This window comes from Gavia stellata, chromosome 3 (assembly GCF_030936135.1).
Source record: "Gavia stellata isolate bGavSte3 chromosome 3, bGavSte3.hap2, whole genome shotgun sequence".
Classification (NCBI taxonomy): domain Eukaryota; kingdom Metazoa; phylum Chordata; class Aves; order Gaviiformes; family Gaviidae; genus Gavia; species Gavia stellata.
In genome coordinates this window covers 76,025,613-76,047,525 of record NC_082596.1, presented here as the reverse complement: position 1 = coordinate 76,047,525, position 21,913 = coordinate 76,025,613, and positions in this window count along the sequence as shown.

The following is a 21,913-nucleotide window of genomic DNA, read 5'->3' as shown; positions in this document are numbered from 1 at the left end:
ATCTAATGCATGATATAAGAAGCAGAAGTATTGTGAGGCTGTCAGGAATGCTTACGCAATGCAACAGTGAAGTTTGCTTTCTTTGGCTTACAACCGCAGTCTCAAATGGTTTACACTGTATAACCTCTGCAAACTTCAATGAGCTTAAGTCAGGAAACCAGTTTGTTATCAGTATTATCCCACCTAGTCAAGGAAATAATTCTTTTTTATGAAAGTAAAAGTAAAGAGAACTATGGATAAGAGCAGTAGGAAGGTTTATGTATGTTTAATATGTTGAATGACAAACAGCTATAAGTAAACAGTATCAGAATTAGTGAGACTGATTTTTCTATACTATGTCAATTAAAGCTGGAACTGCTGTGCTTGGACACCAGTTAATCAACTTGTCACTACTTATAAAATATGGATAAGGTAATGTTTACTTATAGTTTAAAATACTCCATCTAAATTAAGCAGAATTATGAAGTAGTAAATATCAGTGATATTTCCCCCTTTTTCCTAAAGGTAACTTAAAGTTGGGTTAAAGCATATGATCCAGAAACTGCAGAAAAAAGGAAAGATGGAATCTGTTCTCTATGCCCACAGTAGGCAAGACCAGTTATAATGGGCTTAAATTCTGTGAGGGGTATTCAGATTAAATATTAAAAAGCACTTTCTTATGGTAAAGATACTGAAGCAGTAGAATAGATTGCTTAAGCTCACCACCACAGGTGATTTTTGAGAAAAGGGTAGACAGATTTCTAGCCTGCCAGAATCGACTGGGTAAGAATGCACCCACACCATCAATTCTCTGAAAATGTCAGCATTTAGAACTGCACCCAGATCCAGATGCCGAATATCTAGATGTTGGGGGGTGTATGTGTGGGGGTGTGTGTGTCTGGATAATGAGTTTTTTTCCTCCATTTTAGAGAAAAGGAATAAAATTGATTTCTAACCCTCTTCTAGAATCAGACTTCACTTAAAAATACAACTCTGAGTATATAAAAACCTATATCTCGTTAATTAATTAAAGTTTAAAGGAGACTCAGAGGCAGGTTAAAAAAAAAAAAAGAAAAGGCTTTCGGTGCAGGTCTAGATCCACCTGCCCTATAGGCAAGTTAAAAAACTCATTGTATCTTTAAAGTTGACTGAGTTCTTTGTAAGATGGAAAAGGAGCAGACAGCCTCCCGGAATGGGAAATGTGACACCATTTGGAAGAGCTGCTCTCGATGAGAAAAAATGGGTGCTGCTGCTGACCATGCTGTTTCTGATCTGTAACTAGTTGAGCATTTTGGTCTCAGGGCTGTCGGAATGCTACCTCTAAGCAGCACTAAATTCCTTCAGAAGTTATAAGGAGAAAAAGTCAGATGAAAATACTTTTTTACTCTGTGAAGAAAAAAAAGATTCATTCAACATAGACTTTTTCATGTTTCTTTTATCTCAAAGGCAGATCAAAGGTTAGTTAAATTAATTTTATAACTCAGGAAAGACACCAACATTTACATTCACAGTTAATCACAAACTGTTTGACCTTGGACCACCTTCCATACATCAGAGGAGAGGGTTCAGAAAGACATTACATGAAGGGGCTGGAACTAATAAAGACCATTCACTGTACAATCCAGCATGAGGCACCCTAGCTGTCAAGAGAATGGTATGACAGCATTCAGATCAAACAAGTAATCCAGTTAATGAGGCATATCTCAGGAACTGCCTGAGAAAGTAAGTGTGTGAGTGATATAAATACTTTGTCATGGTTTAATAGAATATTAATCAAGGCAAGGTATATTTTCATATACTGGTGACAGAAGGATTAGACAGCGTGGGAGTGTTCAAGCTTCAAGTACCTTTGAGAATGCAGGGTCTAGTTTCTTTGCTTTTGTTTGAAGTAAAATTAATAAATCCAAATATCTTGCGGTCAATGCTTATCATTTCGAATGGTTTCCTCAGGTGTCTTTTGGAAACTTGGTTAAAGAGCATCACAAATCTTTTGTGTAAAATTTCCAAAGGAACACCAACACTATGTAACTTTAAGCAAATTAAACCTGCGCAATCTAAGCCAGTTTCCTTCTGCCTTCATGTTTTAGCCTCTTTAGGGATGGACCATGAGATAGTTTTCTGTGTTTTCTAAACAGTGGTGTAGAGTTGCTGAGCCTTGATAAACAATTAACGAGCCCACAGCCTGTTGTTTCTGTGGTGGTTGAAATCTCTCAAGAAAATTGTGATAACAGGTTTTAAAAATTGAAAAAATAACTTTCATAATAAAGCACTTTTTAAAACAAAAATATTGTTTAAATACACTAAGGTTATTGAAGTTCATGGGAACTATCTAGAAAATTTTAAAAAGTCGTATGAAAAGTTATTGCTACTGTAATAACTGCATTTTTCAGCTACTCATTCCCTTCAATGGTACATTAGATATCTATAATGAAACATCATATGCAGTCTCATACACTGAATTTTTTTGGCTGATAAACATAGTGAAGTGGAAATTCCAGGAGCAGTGGGACTTCAAACAGTAAGGAGAAATGCATTCACTGAAAACACTATAATTTTGTATGCAATTAACATACTTTCAAGAAAAGCAATTAGTATTTCTAGGGCCCAGATTGTGTTTGGTCAGACAGGGCATAGGATTCTTTTTACACTCTGGAGGTCCCCACACAAGCACTTGGTGCAGACCCTAAAGTTAGGATAGGCTAGCAGCATGGTATTTTGCAGGCAGCATCAAGGAAATAGCAAAGATATGGATATAGTGTCATCTGTCACTTCCAGAAATGGATACAGGCTATGAGAGGTGTCCAACAAAAGAAAAGAAAGTGAACGTCTTTATTCTTAGAAAGCGTACTGCCTGCATGATGAATTCCTACTCCTTCTTAAATATGTGCCTGAGGAAGAGGATATTCTTGATACCACTAAAATTTGTTGCTTTTCTGTTTTTTTCAGGACAGGAGAAACACTAGGCCAAGACATGTCATAAAAGTTGCCCCAGCGAATACCTCTCTTGGATTTATTGTTTGCTTATTTGCTGTGTTTTTAAAAATGGAACTTCTGATTTACCCGTCAAATTGTAATGAACAGGGACAGCAAATCTAACGTGAACTTTCAGCTCAATGGTATGCTTTGTAACATCGTCTGTATATTCATATTCCTTCTTTTTCTCCATGTCTCCATTTTGTCATGGTTCTACAGATCTTTTCCCATTTAGTCTCCCTCTTGATTCAGCTCCCTGAAGCAAGTTTCAGCTTCAGTTTCTGCTATAGATATCCACTGGGAGATGTCCCTGTGCTAAATATTGGAGCTATAACTGATGTACATGTACAGTGTATATGGGCAAAAATTCATACATATCAAGCTAAGGTTCAACACCTGAGAAGATTAGCCAAAGGTTCTTAAGAAACTTATTGTACAGATCTCTGAAAACCCTGACTTAACATCATGGACTGTCCCATAGCCTTCTTTGCTTACAATTTGAACCATTTTACTATGCACCTGTTTCTTCCTGACTGCGTTTTGTGGCTGGAAGATGAAGAAATTTCTTTTAAACTATTTTTTTAAAGTTTAAACTGGTAAGCATGAAGTTTGCAGGACATCAGGATTACTTGTAATGGCAACATACACAATCAAATGGAATTGATCTAAACTACTTAAGAGATGGCATAAGAAAATTCAGTGTAATCATATTGTGGAATACATAAGTTGGTCAAAATAGGCCAATTGTATGAGGTTCAACAAGGCCAAGTGCCGGGTCCTGCACTTGGGTCACAACAACCCCATGCAACGCTACAGGCTTGGGGACGAGTGGCTGGAAAGCTGCCCGTTGGAAAAGGACCTGGGGGTGTTGATTGACAGCCGGCTAAATATGAGCCAGCAGTGTGCCCAGGTGGCCAAGAAGGCCAACGGCATCCTGGTCTGTATCAGAAATAGTGTGGCCAGCAGGAGTAGGGAGGTGATCATGCCCCTGTACTCGGCACTGGTGAGGCTGCACCTCGAATCCTGTGTTCACTTTTGGGCCCCTCCCTACAAGAAGGACATTGAGGTGCTGGAGCGTGTCCAGAGAAGCGCGACGAAGCTGGTGAGGGGTCTGGAGCACAAGTCTTATGAGGAGTGGCTGAGGGAACTGGGGTTGTTCAATCTGGAGGAGAGAAGGCTGAGGGGAGACCTTATTGCTCTCTACAGTTACCTGAAAGGAGGTTGCAGAGAGGTGGGTGTTGGTCTCTTCTCCCAAGTGACTAGTGATAGGACATGAGAAAATGGCCTCAAGTTGCGCCAGGGGAGGTTTAGGCTGGATATTAGGAAAAAAATTCTCCAATGCCTTCTCAGGCATTGGAAGAGGCCATCCAGGGAAGTGGTTGAGTCACCATCCCTGGAGGTATTTAAAAGACGTTTGGGTGAGGCACTTAGGGGCATGGTTTAGTGGTGGACTTGGCAGTGTTAGGTTAATGGTTGGACTTGATGATCTTAAAGATCTTTTCCAGCCTAAATGATTCTATGATTCTAAAATGGAACTACTTTGTAAAATATGGTGGAGATTTCTTAGGGGCAGACAACCCAAGAAAAATATTCCAGTGGATCCTGTTTCAACTATTCAGGATTTTTTTCCAACTTCAATGTTGTTTATTTTAAACTGGTATAATATTAAATAAAACTGAAACAAAAGGCCAAAAAATACACTTTTTGAAGGAAAATATTTTTTAAGGTGTTCTGTTACTAGCAAAATTCAGTTAATTTGTCTACTTCATAAGAAACTTTATTTCAGGGTTCTCTATCTCTTTAATGAAATAGAAACTTACCCAAACTGCTTAGTATTTTAATATTACTCACAATAATTTTCCAAGATACTCAGAGCATTTTTATGGGATTTCTGAGAAAAGGATTTTGAGCTCAGTAACTGGTATTTGATGCTGATCAGGCATCCGGCAACTGGCCATATCCAGCTAACCTGAATTCACTTAGCAATATTGGTGGGCCTTGTGTTGACAGCTGGTTAGATACCAACAAGATTTTCCAGGTTAATTCAATTTAATCTCATCAATATTGTTACCTGCTGTTAAAAATAGCTTTTACCACCATCATTTGTTATACTAGTTATAACACTTTTAGGACTGCTTTATACTTACTTGTATTCACAGTGATGGATTCTTTTTCATTCTATTTCTTTGGATGGAATAGTTCTAAATGAAGAAGTAAATTATGATTTGTATAGCTTGTGAAGAAAAAGTTATGCTGCCTTGTAGACCTTTCTAACAGCTTTGTGATAAAACTGAGAGATCAAGCAGCAGCATGGAAGTAAAAGCTGATGTATGGTCATCTATTAAGGTTACTACTAAAAATGCTACAAATGTATGAGATAAATTCCTAGAACACTATAAGCTATAATATGAATACTTTTGAAGGATAAGCTGACTTAAAAATACTAATAAAGTACCTGGCCTGATGGGCAGATTTAAGAATTACCACTGAAATGGAAAGAAATTGAAAAAGCAAACAAATTTAGAAGAAAATGGCCTAGAACTGTCTGTGGGTTTTTATAATCTTATTTATTATTCCGCCGGGGTTTTTTTGCATCCTATTTACCATTCTTTCAGTTTTCCTGTTGCAAACTGCCTGTAAAGAACTGGCAAGTAATTCTGATATATCCAAGCATCTCCCTGACACTTTACCCACCTTATTTGCACTTTGCTTGCACTCTGGGACTTCTCTCCTTTCTTTTAGACAGAGAATGCTCCCTCCACTGCCATGTTTTTCTGTAACTGTTGGCTGATGTCAGTGTTGCTCAGATGCCTCTCTAGGATCCGTGTTCAGACCAACCCAGTGACTGACAAACTCCCATGCAGATCCTACAGCTGAATATACTTATGTCACCTAAAATTCTGGGAGCTTTAAAGAAATTATTTGAGTTAAATTTGAATGTTCCCAATAATCATCCCGACTTCATTGTCCCAGATCCTAAAGTCAGTTTCAGGTGTAACATGCAAATACAGTGGACATTAAAAGGGACAGATGCAGAATTGCTTATGGAGAAGGGAGGAAGGATCCAAAATATGCCGTTATTTATTTTTATCTCAGAGTGTTAGTATGGATTTTTATGGAAACTTATCAGACATTGTTCTTGGAGAAGGTCTTAGGATGAAACACATCAGTCCTGTGGCTCCCTACTAATCACATCTGTGAGCACAGAGAAACCAAGCTAATCATATAGATTACCCTAACTAATGCTTTGGCTTTTTTCCTCTCTGACTACATACATGGCAGACTAATAAGGTTCAACATCAGCTGTCAGAAAACTCCTAGGGAAATGTTGCTTATGTGCCAAGAAAAAGGTATTATATATGTTATTGCTGATGATTGCTGCCATTGCAAAATGTGCAAACTGGCTGCTTCTCAGCGCCTGCAACAGCTTCTGCCAGTTGAAAAGTACAATGCATCCTTGAAAGAACAAAAATCTTCTAAAAAAGAAGTAGGCAGCATTTTTTATCAAAAAATATCTGGCTGTCTTTTTTGAAGGTATTCCCATTAAGGTGTCTTCTCAGCCAATAAAAATCCTACAGATTCTTTTGGTAGATTTTAATTCTGTCTTCCTTTGGATTCAGGGAGAAGAAAGGTACAGATATATTACTCCTTGAAGGCAAACAGAGTTAAGTTCTTTGGAGAGAGGAATTGAGATAGGCTATCTTCCGAGGTAGTCTTATTTTCTATATTTTAATAAAATTCCATACAAAGTCCTGAAGAAATGTGACTCTGTGGCTCTACCTACATCACATTCTGGGGCACAGATATGGTCCACTTGGTGGCAGCAGTGAATATGGCACCACACGCACTTTGCCTTCATATTGGTAGTGAAGGATGCTTTTAAGAGTGTAGGTGTTGGTAGGAACAGAAGAAACACTTTTCTGCCCATTGTGCTACCTACTGATAACTTTATGTTCTGGCAGTTCAGCATTAAAGTCAGTATAGCAGTTTCCCTGAGCCGTGCATTTGGTCTAAAAATGCAGCTCTAAAAGACGATGTAACTTTTTTTTGCTACCGATCGCTAAGCAAAACAAAGTGACATTTTGTTCTTCATAAACTGTAGGAACCTTAGATTGTGAACAGTGTTTCTGCACCTTCCTGTTAGCCTGATTTCACTTCTTCAGTGCTGGTTGTTTGATGTGTTTAAAGGATTACTTCCACAGTGGAGGAAGAGAGAACATAATCATACTTAGAAACACAGAATCACTAAGGTTGGAAAAGACCTATAAGATCATCAAGTCCAACCATCAACCCAACACCACCATGCCCTAAACCATGTCCCAAAGCGCCACGTCTACATGTTTTTTGAACACCTCCAGTGAGGGTGACTCCACCACTTCCCTGGGCAGCCTGTTCCAGTGCTTCACCACTCTCTCAGCAAAGAAATTTTTCCTAATATCCAGCCTAAACCTCCCCTGGCGCAACTTGAGGCCATTTCGTCTCGTTCTATCACTTGTCACTTGAGGAAAGAGACCAACACCCACCTCTCTACAACCCCCTTTCAGGTAATTGTAGAGAGCGATGAGGTCTCCCCTCAGCCTCCTCTTCTCCAGACTAAACAACTCCTGTTCCCTCAGCCACTCCTCACAAGACTTGTGCTCCAGACCCCTCACCAGCTTCGTCACCCTTCTCTGGACACGCTCCAGCACCTCAATCTCCTTCTTGTAGGGAGGGGCCAAAAACTGAACACAGTATTCGAGGTGCGGCCTCACCAGCACTGAGTACAGGGGACAATCACCCCCCTACTCCTCCTGGCCACACTGTTTCTGATACAGGCCAGGATGCCATTGGCCTTCTTGGCCACCTGGGCACACTGCTGGCTCATCTTCAGCCGGCTGTCAACCAGCACCCCCAGGTCCTTTTCTGCCAGGCAGCTTTCCAGCCACTCGTCCCCAAGCCTGTAGCGTTGCCTGGGGTTGTTGTGACCCAAGTGCAGGACCCGGCACTTGGCCTTGTTAAAAACTGCCCAAGTGTAGAGGGAAACATGGTAGTCCCACTGCCCAGTTTGGTGCTAATGGCATCAGCTTTTAGGGTTGGAGGTGAGGGGTCTAGGAAGGGAGGAAATTACAGGGTGAAGAGAAGAAAAAGCAAGAGGGGCAGACTGAGTTATATGTCAATAAAGATATCTGCTTATTTGGCTACAGACATTATTACTTTGAGCACCCTAAATGGTTCCGATGGACTACAGAGACATTGGCAAATCAGGTCTGACAGATTAGATGTAGTAGGAGCCAGGACTATGGTGCCTAGTACTCTCATTTGTCCTCATTTCTACTTCGGTATTTCTTAATAGAAAAGATCAGATATTATTTTCATGGTAACATTATATTATGCTAATTTTATATTGCATATTACCTCATGATAATATTATATTACATTATTATATGTCACAGTAACATCCTGAGCAGGAAAAATAAAGTGCTCAGAATTCAAACAATTTGCTGTAGCAACCTCACATTTTGTAAATTGATTCTGACTGATAGTCACCTTATACTTTCAAGAAGTGAAGTATTTGGGATCTCAAAATGTTAGAATTGACATACAATGCTCGTGGCAGGAGCTGCGTGTAGGGGGGGGTAATAGAATCTCTTCTAGCAGGAAGGGAACTGGTAATACTTGTACTCGACCCTGGGTTTTAAAACTTTAGCACTTTAAAGCTGAACCTCTCTGAACACAACACTGGCATAAAAGAAGCTCGGGAGGACATTGGAAGAGACTCTTTGCAGTGTATTGTAGATAAATTCATTTGTCATAGTATGGATGGGGTGTTTGTATGTTATAGTTGCAATTGTCCTCTTTCTTCAAGGGAATGGCTTTGAAGAAGGCATTTAATGATGTTTTGCAGTCATCCATTGTGGCTGTGGAAAGAACAGTTATAGTCTTTAAGCATCATAATTCATGAAAACGTAGAATACTATTGTATTGCTGGAAATCACTGTTTCTCTCTATCCATTGGTCACAGAAAAAAAGAAAAGCAGCAAGAAAGACAATATTATGTCCTTATACACAGCTCAGGAATTTAATTTCTAAATTATTTTTTGCATGTTTTTTTTATCCATTGTAAGGACGGTATTGATCTGTACTTTTCTTATGCATTTGTTTTATCTTTTCTCTCATAGCTTTCTCAGTAAGCTTTAAAAGAAGCAGCAACTCTGTGAAACTTAGCATTAGCTGGGGCTTTTTACTGTAATCTGCATTCACACAGATATTTTGTTGAGTCCAATGACAATCAAGTTTGTGATGCACGGGCTGGTCTCTGGGCTGTTCTGAAGAACCAGTGCTCTTTCCAATCCCTGTCTTGCACCATAATCTGCTGTTTGGTGAAATACCATGCAGGAGGAGGAGCAGACTGCTGCCTTAATCAGTATAATTCTCTTCGCAAATTATCTGATCCAGGTTCTGTTGAAATTAATAGAAATATTTCAAAAGTAATTAGATCAATGGTTTATTTTCTAGAATTTCCCTATGTCTTTGCTGATACTATCAGATCTGATAGCACATCCTTTCTTTCTATAGTAGATAACAGAGAAATATAGTTCTATTCTCACTGGAACTAAGTGAGGTCTTATCTACATTACTAAACAGGGATCTTTGTGACCTTTGAGTGAACTATAATGAAAATTATTTGCATGACTTGGATCTTTTAGTATTTTTCAGTGAGGAAAAAATAGATTGATTTTGACCTAATATCAAAATACAGGCTGTTGCCATGTTCACCATTCATCTATTTTTTTATTGCTTTAAATTAATGATGGATTAATTTTGTCCATGATAGTGTATACCATCATTTTAGGAATATTTCCTGTAATCTTTAATAACTCCATTCAATAATATATCAAGGCTGGGATATTGAAGGCTGATCTTTGGTCTAGAAAGTAAAAAATTCCACAGTTCTTTCCTGAAGGCAAAAGTTTTCAATTTTTTTTCTTTTTTTTTTTTTTCCCCCTCGTAAGCTGTAGCCATGGTTTTCCAGCGCTGCCACTTCCCTTATATACTGAGATAACATTTACCACTCAGATTCATAGTAAAAACCCATCCAATTTAGAAACTAACGCATTTTCCTAGCACTTTAAAGAAATTGTCAGGCTCATAACAGCACAATAGAGGGGTCAGAGGCCAGCATTGCCCAGCGCACAGCTAGCAGGAGAAGTGGAAGCACACAATGTCAAACCACTTGAGTAGGAGACGTGACAGCAAGCAAGCCTGAAAACCTCACTGATCATTGCCAACTATCCTACTGATCAGTGGCTTTCAGCCTGCGATCCACAGACTCCAGGGAGTTACCACTACTTTTGAATGACTTGTTAAGTTGACCAAGGGAAATAATTTAATGTGTGCTACCCAGCAGTCTGCATAAGATGACCTTTCTAAACCTAACTCTCATAAATTAAAAAATTTCTTAGGAACCCACGAATTATAGAAAAGTTGAAAATGGATCTATATATAATAGATCATACATAATAGCTTACAGGTTGAAGACTATGGCAGGTATCTGAAGTGAGGAAATTTTTCCCCTTATTTTAATATAGTATTAATTTCAGTTCAGGTGATATCACAGTTGCAACGAGAGTTACAATTTATGAAGGATTTTGGTGGATAATATTTCAGAATCTGTTATTTGACTTTGATTTTTCAGTCCTGCATATAGTGTAATGCAGATCCTAAATTGAGGTTTGAGCTCTTAAAACTCTTTAAACTTGAATTGTAGCATACAATGTGTCATTTGGAAGATGTGACAATATATTCAATAGTAGGCAGCAGTTGGTGTTAAAAATGTAGTCTTTGCTTTTGAGGGTTGAAAATAAAACAGACATATAAAGTTGACAGGTGGTGATTATGTCTGGGAAACCACAGAGATCTAGGGATTTCACTAATTTTGGCAAACAATTCATAGCAGGTTAACTTATCTAAAAATTCTACCTCTTTTTGTTTGTTAATATCCCAATTCCCTAAGCTCATTCTTGAATAAAAATGCTCAAATGTTCGCTAAATACACAAAATAATTACACAATTAAGGTCTTTTCCAAAGCCTTCTGTAGTCCATAAAAATAATTCCATTATATTAGTATGTCTTGAATATACTGTAATTGGCAGCATAACTCTCTGTCTCTGTATAGTCCTATTTTAAGTCAGTGAGTCTCCTGGTACACATACCTCTTTTCATACCGAGGAGGAAGGAGTTCAGAAACAGACTCCGCCTAACTAATTCTGCAAATAATTCTTTGTCTCTAAGAGAGAACTGAGCATTTTTTTCCCCTCATGGTGCTGAGCAGTCACAATTTTAGCTAGACCTAAAAGTCATGTGGTACATGTTTATTCCCTGACTGAAGGGGTATAAAAGTCCAAATGTTCATATTTGCAAATTCAAAATTAACATCTGTGGTTGTTCCCTATAATACACTTAATGTCTGCTGTGTTTGCAACTAATCCTTCCAGTGAACTCAATCCTTATATAGAGCAAAAGGAAATCAACCAAAAAAGCAGTATAAGCACAATCTAAACTAAATGGGGTAGGAATTTCGGTCAAAATGTGTCAACAGATTTTACTCACCTTTAAAAAGACTTTCTTTCTGGCAGCTCCATTACTATTCATGACCATGACTGAAAATGTGTGGCAAAAATGTAAGAAGCATCCCTTCTTCATTTGATTTTAGACTTTACTCTTCCACTAGCTTTTGTGCCCTGTTATCTTCAAGAATGCAGGTATATAGAAGTAGCTTGTACAAAGCTAAGCCCATTACTCAATTGTTAGAGAAGTGAGAAACCATTTTGATGGTCTCATATATTTGTTCACAGATGATTTTAGGAGAAGGTTCTGTGGTGAGACGTTCGGAGGAGCCTAATGATGTTAGAAGAGGTTCTGCAGGGCTAGGTGGAACTGGCCTGATTTTCACCTGGTTTAGACACTTCGCTGCTAGGTGATTTTGAAACTCTCCCTAGGTATCAGTGTATATATCAGTGCCTGAAACACTGCTTATCTGCTCCCATCCCTGAAGCTATTGTATACTGGTAGGCAGAGGATGAGAGCTCCAGAAGACCTCAGTGAGATTTGTTACAGCTGTACTTAAGGGAAAGGCTGTTTTAAGTCATCTGTGATCCGTGGGTCATACTGCAATTGTGGCTAATGGTAAAACAGAGCTGTGGCTTTGTCAGCCAGACTTGACTTACCCAAATCAGCATCATGTTTTAAAAGACTATGTTTGATTTCATCTGGCAGGTTGTTGTCAGTGACTTCAACTGTGTGCAACTGTATTAAAAATAATACATTTAATGCATTTCATTTCAGCACTTTATGTTAAGCTTTTCTAATTCTTATGTTTAAATGAATAAACATGGATGAAATTATTGGATTTGGGGTGTTCTGCCAGGCAGTGTTTCTGTAGAATAGCATGATCTTGCAGACTCATTTTTTATAATGGAATGTTTGTCCTCCTACCATTATCTGAAACAGATCTTCCACGAATTTTCTACAAATTTGCAACACAAACCTGTACTCATATGCAGTGCTAAATTGCTGTAAAATCAGGTAATATCTTCTAAGTACATATCTTCAACTTGTATAAAATCTAAGCTTATGACATGTACTTATCTAAGACATATAGTTTCTCAAATACTGTATTTACTTCTTCAAGGTGGGGAAAATAGTTCTTTTGGGCAGATGTTTCATATGTTGATTCTAAAACTAATTGCTGTTGAACAAAGTGGTAAACATTAAACCCTAGCCACACTGTGGACTCTCTATGTGGTGTTGTGTATGTTAATTTTAGTGGGGAATATATAGGGAATTAATTTATCTCTTTAGGACTCACTGTACTAAATCTTAGTTTTTACTGTACAAAATAGAGCCACTGAAGTGTAAATTCAAAGGATATTACCATAGAATCATAGAATCATAGAATGGTTTGGGTTGGAAGGGACCTTAAAGATCATCTAGTTCCAACCCCTCTACCATGGGCAGGGACACCTTCCACTAGACCAGGTTGCTCAAAGCCCCACCCAGCCTGTCCTTGAACACTTCCAGGGATGGGGCATCCACACTGGTTTTGAGAAATCTCAGCCTGGCCTAATCAGTAGGATTCTCATTAGCAGCTTCATTCATGTCTGTGTAGGTACTAATTGTGCACTTTGTTCTGTACATGGTGCATTTTCTTTCAGTCAGAATGTCCGAACCTAGGAGTCCAAAATTAATTTTCTCATCTCAGACAACAATATTAATATTTCAAGCAAATGCCTATTTTTGATTAGTAGTTTCTAACTACGCTGTCTCCTAAGGAGTGATGTGCATATTCACGTGGGATTCCAGAATGAGGCATACAGATCTCTCTGCATCATTTAATTTTTGACAGTCTTTAATGTGATGGTCATATGGGCTGTTGTGAAGAGCCCGGTGTGTGCCCCGTGCATAGGCTTAGCTCTCTCTCAAGAGAAGGCTGGGATTTTCTCCCACAAAGAGTGATCTTTGGGGTGTGGCAATAGCTGGGCACTCAACTGTGGGTCTCTATTGGACATGATGTTTATGAAGTGACCATTTCACACTGTGACAACCAGGTGACTTTAAGAGCTCTTACATCAGACATTCAGAAATTGAGGCTTTAGTCTTTTTGGCTTTAGTCATCAATACTGCTATGCCAAATTGTTCCATAGCAGAATGAGTTATTGAATCAGGGAGGTTTTTTAGTCTCTGTGTTTATCCATGGTAGTAGTTCTATTACTTACTGTAATTTCATAATTCTTTCCTGAAAAGCATAAATATTTTCAGTTTACATTATCAGTGCAGCCTATTGATTTAGGTCTTTGGGCTTCTTAATGGAAACCCACAGAAACGGTGGTTCCTCTTTATTTCTTCTTTACTGCTCATTATCTTTTAGGATTGAACAGCGATAAACGAAATATTATTTTCTAAGGTGATTCTTGTAAGGCATGACAATACATTTTTCACAAATAGGTTGAGAGCAGCAATGAAAGAACAAAGTCAAAGATATCTAAATGGGCAACAATTGGTATTCGCTTTTGGCAAAAGAGGAGAGCAGCATGTTAATTGATTGATTAAACTAAAAGAAAAGGCAGCAAGATCTAGAAGCAATAAAGATGCAAATAAATCCTCTTGTAGATAAGTTGCGATAAGACAAATTGGAAGGACAGGGCAGTCAGCTGTACATAGTGACCAGAGGTAAGTTTTAAAAGTGGTATCTCTGTTTTGTTGCAACCTCCTTTCCTGCTCTTAGTCCACTGTTTGTTTGTGTAGATTGTGTATTCCAGAGGGCTGCAACCTCCTCTTTTTTTTTACCTTGTCTGTAAATTCTCCTAATAAAAATATTGCATCCTAAAGGGATAAAGATGTGAAGTCTTTAAAGTTGGTCATAAGCAAAGGGAAACTGAATAGTTTTATCTCTGAAATCAAAATAATTAGGCTGAGTTGGGTAGGGAAAGGACATTAAACTGCCTACTGTTGTTGGGAGTCACAAATGACTCGGCATCAGAGGAGAAAGTCATTACAGAACAAACCAGATTGTGAAGGATAATGAAGGAACTTTGAAATACATTTTGAGATATTTGTAGGTATCAGAAATGCAGGATATTTTGGCAGGGATCTGACTCTACCTTCTGCTCAGGAAAGAAGCAAGAGTATTCAAAACGTGGTTTTGGGTACTCAATAGCTTAGGTCCCACAGACACAAAAAAATAAAGATGGTTGTACTCTGAATTGGTAAAGTAAAGCACAAGTAAGTATTTTTGCAGAGGACAGAATAAGAAAAAGGAAAGAACATTTTGGCAATGACCCAGGTGTCACACTAGGTAAGCTTACAGGAAAGAGAGATGTGAATGCAGAAAGCAGGTAAAAAAGCAGGAACACAGTTATCCTTTCAGACCTGAGAATATTACAGTTGAAGCTCAGTCAAGAGAGACAAGTGTACTTGAAAAGATGGCTCATTCTTACTAACTGATTTTTCATAATTTTGTATGTTAGGAAAAAAAACCCTCTTCAAGTTGTTTTCTATAGCCTTATAGTCAGGACTTTTATATCCCCTTTCACTTATAATTTTTAGATTTACTTTTTGAAATCAGTTCATCACTATCTTCCATGATCTAACAATCTCAGTACATCAGGCAATTTTTTTATAATACCTCTTATCAAGTACATACTTGCTATTAATTCATAATTGTGGAAAAAATTGTTAGCTTTCACGTAGTAAAGAAATATATAACAAATATAAATTAAATTCCAAATTCTAAATAATTTTAAGCCTTCAGTCTGAGTCTAAACAAGACTTAAAAAGGGACCAATTTTTCCATTTTTCTCAAGTATTTTGGAGATTTCAGAACATTTTTTCCTGTTACTTCAGAACACTAAGTTAAAATCTTATTCACAAAATGAAAAAATCTATGTATATTTTAGGTAAATTAAAACATTACTGTTTAGTAGGTTTAATTTTTTTTTAATTTTAGCTACTCATAATCTCTGTAAACAAGTTTTATAAATATATTTTATTTTGTAAATAAAGCCAATTTAAACACCCTTGAGACTTTCATGTATTTTCCCTAGTGAGGAGAGGAGAGGAGAGAGGAGAGGAGGGGAGGGAAGGGAAGGGAAGGGAAGGGAAGGGAAGGGAAGGGAAGGGAAGGGAAGGGAAGGGAAGGGAAGGGAAGGGAAGGGAGAGAAGAGGAGAGGAGAGGAGAGGAGAGGAGAGGAGAGGAGAGGAGAGGAGAGGAGAGGAGAGGAGAGGAGAGAAGAGAAGAGAAGAGAAGAGAAGAGAAGAGAAGAGAAGAGAAGAGAAGAGAAGAGAAGAGAAGAGAAGAGAAGAGAAGAGAAGAGAAGAGAAGAGAAGAGAAGAGAAGAGAAGAGAAGAGGAGGAGAGGGAGGGGGAGGGAGGGGAGAGGAGAGAAAGGGAGGGGCATTACTGTCAGGCAGAAAATGCCATATTTACTGGCTCACTAGTTTTTCCAATTGCAGTAATTTTTATGTTCCCTCATGTTAACTTTCCTAAGTGCTCTGTAATAAATTATATCAGAGAGGACACTTTTGTGTTCAGACATTCTGCTCATTCTGTGGCACTTATAACTCTCTCTTTGATGGTTTGTCTAAAATGACTTTCTCAGCTCTCTTTTGTATCAAACTGCAATTTATTTGAAACACTGATTGATAAGAAAAGATCATTACAGGACAGCAGGAAAGAAAGAAGTGTCATTGAACACTGACTTTTTTTTTTTGTTCAGCCTGAATGGTCACAAAAAATCTGTGCTTTCAAATGTTCCAGATAAGAAAACAGTATAAAAAAGGACTTTTTTTTTAGAGTACTTTACATGTTGTAAATACAAGTAGACTTTCAAAATGTTAAATACATTCCTTCTTTCCTGTATACACAATATTTCCTAAGAATGTGCTCCTCCAACCCCCTTCCTGAAAAAAACCCTGACAACTTTATGCAAATATGGCCTCATTTAATATAAAATGTCTGGCTTGTAGCCTAATACAGTGTGCAAAGAAATGGTAATCAAGTTGAATTAGAATTTTTCAGACCTAAAGGTTAAAAAGAAATATTTCATCTGACCATATTTCATGTTTTAAATCTGCATTGAATATAGAATACATTGCAGCACTACTGCACATATCCATGGCTTTGCCATCCCCAAAGTTTATTTTTATGGGACACTGATACATTCTGCACCCACTATTTCTTACATTGCTCCTAGTGGATAGCCCACTTACAACTTGGATGAAACATCTTGAAGTATGTACTTTAAAGATTATTTTATTTATGTGTTTTGTCCCTAAAGTCCAGTGCACAATTCTGGTTGAAAATTTTGAATTAAAAATTTCCATGAAAGCAATGCTTCTGTTTTTACAGAAATAAACTATTTAAGCTAATAATAAGCCTTAAGAGTAATAGTGAATCCACTGATGTGTCTCATAAGAATCTTGTCTGAACTCAGGATATGATCATGGAATTGTCAAAGCCCTTGATGACTTATAGTTAAGATGCATAATTAGTATTTACCTACATTTAATGGATTCTTACCTTTTAAACTTACTTCAAACCCTCCTTTCTTCAGGTACCTGACAGTTTGGAGTAGGTGAAACAAAAACATCACCTATTTTCTTCCCATCTCTGTTGTATATCTAGATTTGGAAGTATAAACTGTGATACTATTTCCATGTATTAACTGGTAATCTGGATTGAGAACTATCAGAATCAACATATAATCCAAGTACTTTCAGGAAGTTTAGGGCCAGTAGATCCCTTTACAAAAACATAGCAGTGTTGTTTTTGCAGGGGAAGGAAAGCAGTTATGGTTGAAAATATTATTGGCCTCAGTTTGTTATTTTAAAGTAGATCTTGAGAACCTAAGAAGTTTCAAAATTATTTACTTTCTTTACAGACCTCTGTTTAAATTAATTTTTGAAATGTGTTTCCAAACTCCAGTCTGAGCAAGCAAAACATAATGCCTATAGAAGGTTTTTTATTTCAACTTTCTTTGCAAGGAAAGTGTAAATGCTTCATGAACCCTGACTTCCTAGTGAGCATTATTCCATTGTGGCTGACGGCTCAAAGGACAGCAATAGAAATTACTTTTAAAAAAGATTTAAGACGAAAACAATGTCAGGGTACAGATACAAACTAGTATCTGGGGACTGAATAGACAGGCTTTCCTTTGATCTCTTCGAGTCTGAAGTTCACGTCCTTTTCTGTATACACTTAGCATTGTTCCAAATATAACAACAATTACATGTTAAGTTTTTGAGCTCTTAAAATGGACAATGTATTTAGAAAACCTTTCTGAGTATATATGTGTTTTTTTAAAATATATTTCTTTCCGGATGACATTTCAGTACAACATCTTTTGCTGCTAGACATGGCACATATGCTTTTGTAAGATAAGGGAAACAAGAATTATTTAACATCTAAATTATGTCTATTTTTTAATGTTAATTATGCTTAATTAATGTATGAATATTTTATCATACATCACACAGTAGTTTCAATAATCTTTTTATATTTTATTGATATATATATATAAAAAAATATTCACCAACATGGTTTAAAAAAAATTATAATTTTACAGTTAGATCATTTCCATGGTATGCTAGGAGGAACACTGCAGTTGTTCACAGAAATATTAACTACATTAACTGCATTTTTTGTCTGCTACATTTTCTGGGCCTTTTAAACATTGTCTCTTTTTTAATTGTTATTTTTTTCTTTTTTAATTTTTTATGCATACATTTTGATGTGTTTTCAGGGCAATCAAACACTTTTGGACAGCTAGGTCAGAACCTAGAAGACTGCCAGAATTAATGGAGAAAAAGTCAATGGACATTGGGGCAGGCCTCTGATAACCACATTTAAAAGGACAATATTGTCAATACTTCATAATAGTGGCTGCAAAACAACAGGCCAGAGAAGAGGGCTTTTCTACCAGCCATCAGCTTTCAGTTCTTTCTTTTATTCAGACTTGTCCGCACCCAGGTTCTTTTGCTCAGAGCTATACCTGGCTGCTTGCATTTATGCATCTTTTACACTGTTTGATCTATTGGGTGCAAATGGTTTGGTCTCTGCTTCCCATAGACTTTTAATAAAAAAAACCAAAAAAAACAAAAAAACCCCAAACAAGAACAAAAAAACTGTCTTCTTTTTTCCTATGTACCTGTTTTTAAATGTAAGTGCAGAATGTATTAACAGAATTACGTGGACTTAAATTCAATACATCCAAATGTAGTCTTTGGTTGTAAAGGAGATGTCCATGCAAGAAATTTTTCAAACGTGGGATTCATTCTCCTCTCCACTAATGATAGAATAACTCACCACTTGTCACATCACATAAATAAGATAAATTTAAGATCCTTTGAATGAAACGTGTAGACATGGCACTGCAGGACATGGTTTAGAGGGCATGGTGGTGTTGGGTTGATGGTTGGACTAGATGATCTGACAGGTCTTTTCCAACCTTAATGAGTCTGTGTGATTCTGTGAACGGTCTAAATTCTCTGAGATACATACCCCTGTGTTGCAGCAAAGACCCAAGACCACTCTTTTTTACTAAGGATAATATATAATTTTTCTTTGTCTTAAAAGAAACATCCCTTCATGCACAAAGGAAACATATTGTCCTATTGTAACCACACGGACAGAGATGCCAAATTAAAATTGTCTTCATCACCTTCCCATTTTCTGTTCTGCTTATCTTCTCTAAATACTCTATATTGTAAACCTCATTTTCAGATCTGAAGTAATCATGTCTTCAAAGAAACTTATGAACCAGAGTCTGACTACAGTTTATTTATTATATTAAGAGATTTGATGACAGCCATAAGTTTGTTGCTGGTTTCGCTATCATTTTTTAATACAAGTATTCTAACTTAAAACCTTGGTGACTAACATATGTAGGTGGATATATACATCTATATGTCACATAGTTCTTATAAAAACCTGTATTATTGCTCTGTTTTAAATCAACAATTTCTCTTCATTTTCTACATTAGCAACGACTTCTGCAATATTCTACAATGGTTTGATAACTGCAAATAGTCCCATTCATTCTGAGGAGACCTTTTCTATGAATAGCTGCTCAGTCATGGAGCTGCTCGGAGTTTTCCACTGGGAAAAAAAAAAAAAATAATTTTATGGGAACATGATAACTTGACTGATTTTAATGGTAAAGCATCAGAAAGAACTAGTTTCATTTCGGTAGTATCACAACACTAACTTCTTGATATTAAATTAGATTAAATACACGTTTATATGCTACATACTCCTGTGAGATTGAGAGTGGGTTCTTCTGTATGAAAACATAGCAAAGGCCTCTTCATTTTTGCCCATAGAATTTTTCACATCAGCAATTAAAATCTCATATTTTTTGAACCAGAGGTCTGAAGACCAAACCCCACTATGACATGTCCCTGCAGGACAATTCATTACCAGTTGAGTGGCGATTGTTTCAGCCAGCTTTTTGATAGAGGGAAGAAATAACAATCTTTCTTGTGTGTTCTTTGGTATTGACAGATCACTTTCAGGTTCTTGCCTCCAGCAGAAATAATGCATCTCTGCCCTTTAAAATGATAACTACCATCCTGCAGTGATCTTCCTTGAGTCTGGTGCTATTTTCGATCTATTTACATTATCTGGATGACATAATTTTCCATGTTCAAGCTGTGAGACCACTGTTACACTCTTGATTTACTGTATTCCACACTTTATAATGACTGCTGGTATTATTTTTCGGAGTTCTGTTTAACAAGACAAAAAAACCTACACAAAGACAAACTGCACGAACTTTCATTTCCAAATAAAAATATTTCCGTTTCCAGCTGAATAAATATTTTATTTCAGTTAATTTTTTATTTGAGGGCTGAAAAGCTAAAAAAGTTATTTCAGAATTTAAACACCCTTAATGAAAATATCATATTGCTGACATCTTAATTTTTCAGGCAAAAGCAATCCCTATGAATTATGATAAAAAATGTTTAATAAAATAGAACTGTGGTCCCATTTGGAGCTTAGTAGAGATTGCAGTCTTATGAGCCACACCTTCCATTTTGGAAATCCAAGAGACTTAAGTACTAGGAAGTACTTTCATAATATTTTTTTTTCTACACTGCTTTATAAGCACAGGCTGAGTAAATAATCACTCTGTCCTTTTAAACATGGATTCCTTGTAATGCAGAAGAAGGAAAAAGCAGTTATTGCAACTGTAGAAATAAGACAAATATTACTAAATCAAATACTGTGCAGTATTTTAATAATTTTCATGCATTTGCATATAGAAATTACAAATAGGCCATAAACTTTTCTATTTACACAAAAAATATTTCATGTGGATACATTTCTGAGATAAGCATATTCTACTGAGGTCTCATAGGCTGCAGTGTGCTATTAGGAACTACTGTATAACTGAGAGGTTTAAATATGCTGTGTACAAATTAGGTGATGAAATAGGAAAATAAACAGCATTAAGGGAATGAAAAATTACATTTTGAGTTGGAGGAAGAATATGAAAAAGCATTTAAAGTGTTGATGAACATGAAGTCTGGTGAAAATAATATAACACTATTATAGAGTTTGTGATATCAATGCAATCATACAATTTATTACACTAATTTCTTCTCAGCCAATTCTGTACAAAGACAGACAGGTAATTTATGGCATCAGTAGTTCTGGAAGGAACTAGGTGCTGACTTAGTGGGATTAACCACAGTTATACATTTTTAAAGAAAATGTTGGCTGCTGTTAATTCTTGCCATGATTCTGCTTTCTTGCACACATAATGCATATGAAAGATAACATTGTAAAAGATAGTTTACAGCACAAAGCGAAGCATGTATGTTGTCAGCCAAGTTTTATACTGTATGACAACATAGCTATTGATTTGATTGGCTCAGCCTCAGCTTTATAAAGAAAATATGGTTTTTTACCCATCTCATTTCAGAAAACATGTAATGCATGTGGTGTTGTGACATAAAACATGTTCTCACCTTAACATGCAGACTTCATTGGCTGCAAATGAACATGCTATGGAGAAATGAGATATACAACTCACAAATGTGCAATGTGTCATTCCAGGTTGTAGATCTGTTGGGATTTGTGACTTGCCACTACTTTTCTGTCTTCATAGCTGGATCCAAATTAATGACAGACTGGCCCAGAATTTGCTAGTCTTCCCACAGGAATGTTATGGGTCTAAATGTATTAAAGATGGAAAAACCTGCCACATTCACCTATGAACATTTTCCTTTTTTTACAGCAATATGTGTTTGGTTTTTGAAACTGCCAACAGCGCTATAATTGCTTCATGCATTTGTAGTGAGACTGTTTAAGACAGCTTGGAAAACTGAAGAAAATGAAAGTAAAAAGCAGTTCACCTAGAATCTTAGGAGACTTTGGTGAGAAAAACCAAGATTGTGGCTTTCTGGGTGAAATTACACAGTA